Here is an 8,928-nt window from a genome sequence, read left to right on the forward strand (position 1 = left end):
AGGCCATACTGTCCCCCTGCATTTATGGTAAATGTTTTGCCCCAGGGAGGTGGCATTCCCTGGTGCTGCATGGAGGCTGGCTGGCCCCCCACATTACTTTAGAGTGATTTGTCCCCAGAGGCTGTTGGTCATTGGGGCAGCGGGGGACACATGGGCCCCCTCAGCATTTATTTATAGAGATTTGCCCATGGAAGGTGGTGGTCCCTAAGAATTGGAGTTCGGCACGGGCACCCCCACATAGATTAAAAGCAGTGCCCTGGGGAGGTGGTGATCCCCAAGGGGTTTAACAGTTCTAGGAGGGGGACCCTTTGCACCCTCCTCCTTTTTATAATTCCTCAAGCTCCCTGGCCCTTGTTGACCCGAGGGCTAACCATTACAGAAGCGCGGGAGCCTGCACTTCTTTTTTTAATTTTTGGGCATGAGTCGTGGTTCCAGTGCAACTTCCACATATTTTGTTTTTTGCCTAGGGTTCCTGCGAAATTTTCCCAGAGCCCTAGGGCTCCCCTTCTCTTTTTTACAATTTTTGTTTGGGACTCAACTGAAGCTGAGTCCCAAGATGGCTGTCAACATTTTCTGGGTGAAGTGTTAGCAGCCAATCAATCTCTGCATGAGATGGGGAGGGTTTGCTAAGCTTTCCAGTCCCTATATATGCAAATTTCAATTTTCATTAATATCTTAAAAATTACTAAATGGATTTACAACAATTCACAAAAAGGTCAATTTCTGCCACATTTTGTGTAATTCCATTCAGCAGTTTGGGCTGTAGTTGTGCCTAAATTCCCTATTGAAAATTGCATGGACAAAATGCATTCTGGACCCCCTTTTTTGTCGGGCCACACTTGATGAATCACCCAGAAAATGTCAAAACATGAGCTGAACAGATTGTCATATTAGTTGTGAAACTTTCTTAAAGGTTCGTCAAAGGGCGCCAAAGCTATTGGTAAAAAAAAATGTCAAATGGAAATTAGGCCTAACTATGACTACCTACTGACTATAACTATATAAATATTTATTACCTACTGGTGGTCACCAGTAGGTAGTTATAGTTAGGATGTAGTTTTCCTAGGAAGATCACATTTTTATTTTACCGATACCTTTTGCGTCGTTTGACAAATCTTCGTAAAATGTTCAAAACTTGTTTGCCGCTCGCTTCAGCTGCTGTATTGAAAGTTTTGGGGTGATCCGTCAAGAGGGGGAGAAGTAAAAGGGGGGTCCCAAAACAAAATTTCCCTATGTTCATTTCCATGGGAAATATTAAACAAGCCTCCAGCCGGAACTGCTGTACGGAACTATACCAAATTTGACAGAAAGGTAGCTCTTGGTTTAAAAAGCACTCTTTTTGTTAAATGGTGAAAATCTGTTCTGTAGTTGCTGAGAAATGTAAAGAAATTTCTAGTTGTATATATAGGGACATGTTGCATCCATGACCCCTCCCAATCTTGAACTGAGATCTGACCGGCTGCCAACACTTCAAACAAGGAAGTGTTGGCAGCCATCTTATGACTCGGTTGAACCAAGTCACAGAAAGAAGGTTAAAAAAAATAGGGGCAAGGTAGAAACCCCCTGACCCCCCAGTCCTCTAGGGGGTGACCCACAGGGTCTCCACCAGGGCCAATAAAGCATTTAGTAAAACAATTTCAGTGGGAGTTGTGCTTGATCTGCGACTTCCGCTGAAAGTAAAAAAAAATGAAGCCTGGTCTCCCATGCTTCGTTAAATAAAGACCCCAAGTTGGGGAAGGTGCTGGGAGCAGTTTATGTAGTAATGTGGGGGCTTCCTATGCTATAACCCCCTCACTGGGGCAAACATAATAAAAAGGTGGTGGGGCTGCATGGCCCACTGCAGCCCTGGGGACCGTCACCTCCCCAAGGCTAATGTAATGGGGAAACCTCAAGGACTCCCGCTGTCCCGGCGACCACCACCTTTCCCATGGCCAAATTCTATTTGAAAGAAATAGGAGGAAGGACATTTGGCCCCCTTATAGGGTGTTGCAGGCCTTGGAGGCCACCACCTCCCTGGGGCAGGCCCCTACTCAGGAGGGAAGAATGGTAGTGTGGTAGTTAGAGTGGGTGTATGAATGTTCATATGTTGCTGTGAATGTGTTGGTCATAGATTCAGTGGATAAAGTCATCAGTGACATAATCAGTGATGTCATTTGACATGTCATCAGCAATGTCATGAGTTATTTCACTAACCATGTCATGAGTGATGTAATATGTGAGGTCATAAGTAGTGCCTTGGGGGTGCAGGTTATAGTTAGCTCACTAACTATAACACCTGAATTCATCTGGTTTTGTATAAGTGACTAGAAAGTCTTTGTAACCTTAATTTCTTCCTGTAAATTTCCCTTTTTTTTTATTCGATTTCCTAACTATAATGTCCCTGTAACTTTTTATTTTTCCAGTGAGCTGCATGTTTAGCAGGTCCCTGTCATGTGCCTGAGCTATACCTGGTAGGAAATCATGCCATTTTACATGTCCTTAAAGTTGCATAACCTATGTCACATCGACTTCTGACACACATCTGCATTCATAATACGTTGGTTAGTTTCTAAGAAACACAGACCTTGCTTACACAGAGAACTTTGTAAGAACACTATCACACTGCCTTGGTATCATGTCACAAGTGTGATAACAATGTGTTTAGTATGACGTCCAGATGGTAGCACAGCTATCTTTGGAATAAAATCAAAGGCTATGGCGCCCTGATCACAATCACAATCTCAGCCCAAGGCAAAGATGTCTTTTTCTACGTATAACCTTTTGTTTCCAAATACAATCATAGGAGACACTGACTGACATTTCTGTGAGGGGTATACAGTTAATGACCAAGACAGGGTCCAAAACTCTTACTCACCAGGTAAATGGATTAGATCATCCAGAAGGGAGTTTCTTGGCAGAACATACATTTATTCCTGAGACACGTAGGTTAGGGACTGAATTTTAGGAGTATGCTAGATTGTTATAATATTGCATATGTATGCCTATTTTAGTTGTCAGAACAAGATGGTAGAGGAAGAAGATTGGACCATGTGGGCCTTCAGGCTCCCCCGCGATCCCAGTACAGACTGTGTACCCGGGGTTTCCCAGGGCAAATGGCCAGTCTCAGAGGGCGTGGGATCCCCAGCGAGGAAATTGGCCCAGGAACAGGGACACACAGCTCTCTTCCCCAATTTTTAAATGGCTGGGCCCAGGGGATGAGGTCCCAGGGGGTTGTAATGGGACGGGGGCCACATGGCCTACCTCCCTTATTACAATTTTTGTTTTTAAAGTTTGGGACCCGGGAGATGGGGTCCCGTGGGCCAGAATCAGCCTGGGGAGAGAGGCCACATGGCCCCATTTTCTAATAAAAATACTTTTTTAAAAGATCAGACCTGGAGGAATTTGTCAGAAGCCCTGCCTCCTTTCTCAACCACTCTGCAAAATGGACTCCTGGTGCACTACTGGTTGGGGGAGGAAGTCCCCTTAGATGCTGAGGTTCCTTCGGGGCTAAGAACCCCACCAGTTACCTCTAGTAAGTCCCACAAAGCAGGATTGCTGAGAGCTCATGGGAGGACCCGCCCACTTTCTCCACCACTCTGCAAATGTGCTCATGGCACACAAATCGTTGAGGGATGAAGTCCTTTTGGATGCTGAGGGTCCTTGGTGGACAAGAGGCCCTACTGTTAACAGCAGTAGGTCCCACACAGAGAGATTAAGGAGAGCTGGTAAGAGGCCCTGTCCCCTACTCTGTAAATGTGCTTAGTTGTTAGAAAGCCATAGAAATTCTGTTAAAAAACCAAAGTTTACAGGGACGTTATAGTTAGGAAAAAAATAAATTGCACTATAAAAAGCAAATGTTATAGGGACATTATAGTTAGGCTCCGATTTCACTCATACAAAACCATTGAAATCCAACAGTTATAGTTACCTGAGCTAACTATAACTTACGCGTCTGTATGCACTGCTTATGACCTCAGATATCACTCATGACATGGTCAGTAACATTACTGATGACATGAATGATATGTCAAAAGACATCACTGATGACATGACTGATGACATCATCCACAGAAACACTCACCAACCCAAACACATCAAATACAACCTGTTATACACCAACTCACACACCCACAAAACAACTCAAATATCCATTCATAGACCCATGCATATATGCACACATCCACTCACTCATCCATAGAGCCACTCTGATACCCACTCACTGACTCATACAGGCACTCACACAACCATTCACTCATCCATACAGCCACCCATACAGTCAGTCACTCACCCACCCAGTGACTCACTCAGTCATACACTCACCCATACAGCTACTCACACACAGATTTATTCAGCTATTCAGTCACTCACACGCATATAGCCTCTCAAAACAGCCACTAACTCACCCATATAAGCCCTCACACACTCACTCGAACACACCAACACAACTACTTACATACCCATTCACACATCCACACAAACATTCCCATATCTGCTCACTCACCCATACAGTCATTCACACTGGCACTCACTCTCCAATACAACCACTCAATCAATCAATAGACTTTATTTCGGAACATTCAATACAAGACAATACATGATAAAAAATAAGTTAAAATACATTATAAAATATATAGATTACAAAACACAACAGCAACTATCAAGGATTAAGCTAATATGGAATGAAACCCACATTATCAATCCATCCTCCCAAACTCATAGCAGAAAAAACCTCTACAAAGACCTAAACATGGGCTAAAAAGGGGCGGTTATGCTGTCTAGGTTCTGCAGTCCAGCAGGAGGTTATATGAGCCATAGTATCATGTATGTATCACTAAAAGCTTGTTCCAAGTCATTAAACATAATAAAACCATAACTATCTCACAAAAGCACAGTAAATGGGAACAATTAGGGACCAAAATAGCAACATTGTACGTGGAGGGCGTCGGGTAACATAATTTTAAACAGATATTTACAAAATCTTAAATTCACCTGGTTGGGAATAGTTGGGGATAGATTGCTGTGTGATTCCTAAATATTAGAATCTACTACTCTACTCAATCAATCATCTCAACAAAGGAATTTTAAATAAATACATGCATACAATTTAGGGGCATATTATCAAGGACCGGTGTTAAAATTATCACCGTTTTATTGGCAGGAAACTGCCGATAAAATAGCGATAATGGGCTTGATAATACGCCCTTGTTAATTCCCATAGAAGTCCATGTTCACACCAGAACATAAGCTTCTATGGGAATTAACAAGGGCCTATTTTCAAGCTCATTATCGCCGTTTTATCAGCAGAAAACTGCCGATAAAACGGCGATAATTAACACTGGTCCTTGATAATATGTCCCATAGATTTTAGATGTTCATAAGGGTTTAAGTGTTGCCTGAAGGCAACCCTTTTCATCTAATATTCCATGCCTGCTGTAAGAAATGTGCCCCTGGAAGACTATTCATTCCTTCAGATGGATTTTTAGAATTCTTAAAGGGCCCCAGTGGTGCCTTATCCCCTCCAGCCTACAGATTGCAATTTCTTACACAGGACTGAGTAGCTGGGGCAAAATAGGAGAAAATGGTCTTCTGATTCTTTTTCTTTGGACAAAAAGGACAGTGTTCCGAGAAGCAGCCTGATTTGTCCCATGTAGATGTTAATAATCTTAGGGGTAATATTCCAAATCTAAACTTAAGTGAACATTTGTAGTTAGAAAACTGCTCAGTCAGGCTCCCATCAATATGGTCATACCAAATATGAAGCATAGCATTTTTCCAGTATGCTTTTTTCAGTTTTGGTTAGCACTGTTCGCAACTTCTGCTAGTGAATTCCATTGTTCTCCTACTTTCAGCAGTTAACACTGCTTTTGATACTTTTCAACCACTCTCAAACCAAGTTACTTAACCAAACACTCAATCAAACAGCCACTCACTCATCCATACAGTCACTTACATACCCAGTAACTCACTCAAACAGCCATTCAAAAACTCACTTACTCACCCAGTCACTCACACAGCCACTCACTCACCCACACCGCCACTGACACACCCACTCACTCACTCACTAACATAGTCACTCATATACCCAATCACTCGCCCACACAGTAACTCACATACCTACTTACATACCCATACACCCACTCAGACACCCAATCACATACCCATACAGTCAGTCACACCTGCTCACACTCCCATAAACCAACTCACACACCCATACATCCACACAGATACCCACTCATACCCCAATACAACCACTGGCACATCTACACACATACCTACAGACCTAGACAAAAATCCACTCATTCATCCGAACATCCTCTCATTCATGCATTCACACACCCATACAGCCACTCACACATCTACTAACACACTGATATAGATATACACACACCCACTCAAATCACACATGTTAGTGATAGTATCACACACTGGTAGTACAACTCATATATACAGTATATGTGTTTAACACCCATAAACTCTTAAAACACTTACACTCATGTTGATATCATGAGTGATGCCATCAGTAATGCCATTTGAGATGTCATTAGTGATGTCATCAGTGATGTCACTGGCCATGTCACTATGGCCAGGCCATGTCATTATAGTGTAATATATGAGGTCATAAGTATTGCATTGCGAGGTGTAAGTTCTAATTAGCTCAGGTAACTATAACTATTGAATTTCAATCATTTTGCACAAGCTTAAGTCTAACAATAACATCGCTCTGACCTTTGAATGTCAGTTTATATATTTATTTTCAACACATGCTTCCTTCTTAATGGTCCAAGAAGTGGCTGGACACTGGACCTTCCTGAAAACAGCTGTTTTTAATCCATAACAGTGGTGTGGCAGCCTGATTCAAACAAATAATCCGAACACATTTCAGCTGCTACGACAGCCTTATTCACAGGTAAGCTCTGGATTGTAGTGTTCACAGCGTGATTACACTCGCCTTCTAAAGACTACGCGATTCCACAGTAGTCTCACCGTACTTCAATCCCCAGAATGCATTATAACTCTTTGCCGAATAAATTAAATTGTGCAATTTGTTTTCTCAATTTTTAAGTTTTTCAAGGACATTGCAGTCATTACTCCACGAGGCGTTGTGACCCTAGATATATACATTTGAATTTTCCTTTATTATCTCAAAAACTACTGAAAGGATTAACACCAAAAAATTAAAAGCGTGCTTTATGGATCAAGAGCTACCTTTCTGCTGAATTTGGTGTAATTCCAATCAGCAGTTCCGGCCGTAGGCATGTTCAAAATCCCTTTGGTTATTTTTTTGTGTTGCAATTCTTTCATTAAGAAGTAGTAAAGATGCACGGCATGGATAATCGTCTTCCTCCAAGCAGGTACAGCAAACATGTACAATCATAGGGGTAGGAAGAGGGGAGAAGGTGCCTGAGAAAATGGGGGGAGGAGTCATTATATGGGAAATGAGCTGGGTGTTCCCTGGGCTGGTGCTCACCTACATACATTCCCTGACAGTATTAATGATCATGGGAGAGGGGGGGTAGTCTGGGTATCTGAGCATCTATGTGCAGGTGATGGGTTACCAGGCAATCCAGTGTCCGTGCCTCTGATATCAGGGAGTGTATTTCTGAGGAGACAGGGTACAGGGACAGTAATGGTATAGTTGGAACTGTGTACTTTCTTGTATGTGTGAAGCTTGTGACTGGGTTGAGTGGTGGAGCATGTAGGCGTTAAGGAGGTATGGCTAGTGATGGATAGCTGTCATTTCTACCATGTTCACTATCATTGATAAAGGCATATGTCACTGCCGAACTGGGTGCAGGCTATGGGGTTGAGGGAGAGCAGGGGGTATGCAATACTATCCAGTGGTCTCAGTGATCTCCTCCGCTGTCATCAAGTTGAAGGAGGGGGGTCCTTTTACTGAGGGTCTACATGACCAGGGGGAGGTGAAGGAGAAAGGGAGGGGGAGTAGGGTGAGATCACGGGGGAGTGTAAGGTGGTTGATCACATTTGGTGTTATAGGAGGATGGGGAAGCAAAGATGTATTTATTTATTTTATTTAAGACGTTTTATATAGCTCTAGCCTGTCGGGAAGGTATCAGAGTGCTTCACAAAAAGTACAGTGCAGTGCAAAAGAGAGCAAACATAATACAGTCAACAAGACATTCAGGGTGCGAGTCGTAGTAGAGAGGGTGCAGACGAGTTCCAAAAACAAGGTCTTGACAAACTGCATCGGAGAGGTGAGCAGTGGCGTTTTGAACACTCCGAGTTGTTCCTATCTGTTCAATAGGGATCGGTTGAGGAAAAGGATTTTGAGCTGGCTTTTGAATTTAGGGAAGGAAGGAATAGGTATGATGTGGGGGGGGGGTAGAGTTCCATATTTTGGGAGCAATTCTGGCAAAGGACCTGGCCGCAGTTTTTTGTTTTCGTGCTTTTAGCGGGATAAGAAGTAGGGTGTTAGAGCTTCTGAGAGTCTTGTTCTGACCCACTTTTCTGAGTTTGGACGCCAGATATTCGGGTTTGCCTGTGGGAAGGGCTTTGTGTTTGAGGCAGGCTGTTATAAAGTTCGCCTGCATTTCTATTGGTAGCCACTTGAGTTCTTTTAGTGCCGGAGAGATGTGATCACATTTCTTTATTCCAGTGACCATTCTGGCGGCCGAGTTGAGGGTTGTTTTCAGAGGAGCAAGGTGAGTTTTGGCTATTCCCGAGAGGATTGCATTTTCATAGTCCAGTCGTGACAACACCAATGCTTGGGTGGCTTGTTTGAGATCTTTGGATGAAATGAAAAGTTTAATTTGTTTAGTAGTTTCAAGTTAAGGAGGGTACTCTTTGCCGAGATCTTAATTTGTTTGGTCAAGTCAAGTTTGGAGTCTAGCGTGATGCCTAATGATTTAACGGAGTCATGCCAAGGGGAGGTTCCCATTGAGTGCATCGATATCTTTTAACCATTCGATCATTTGTGGGTTCCCTTCTTTG

This window comes from Lissotriton vulgaris, chromosome 8, assembly GCF_964263255.1.
Source record: "Lissotriton vulgaris chromosome 8, aLisVul1.2, whole genome shotgun sequence".
NCBI classification, from domain to species: domain Eukaryota; kingdom Metazoa; phylum Chordata; class Amphibia; order Caudata; family Salamandridae; genus Lissotriton; species Lissotriton vulgaris.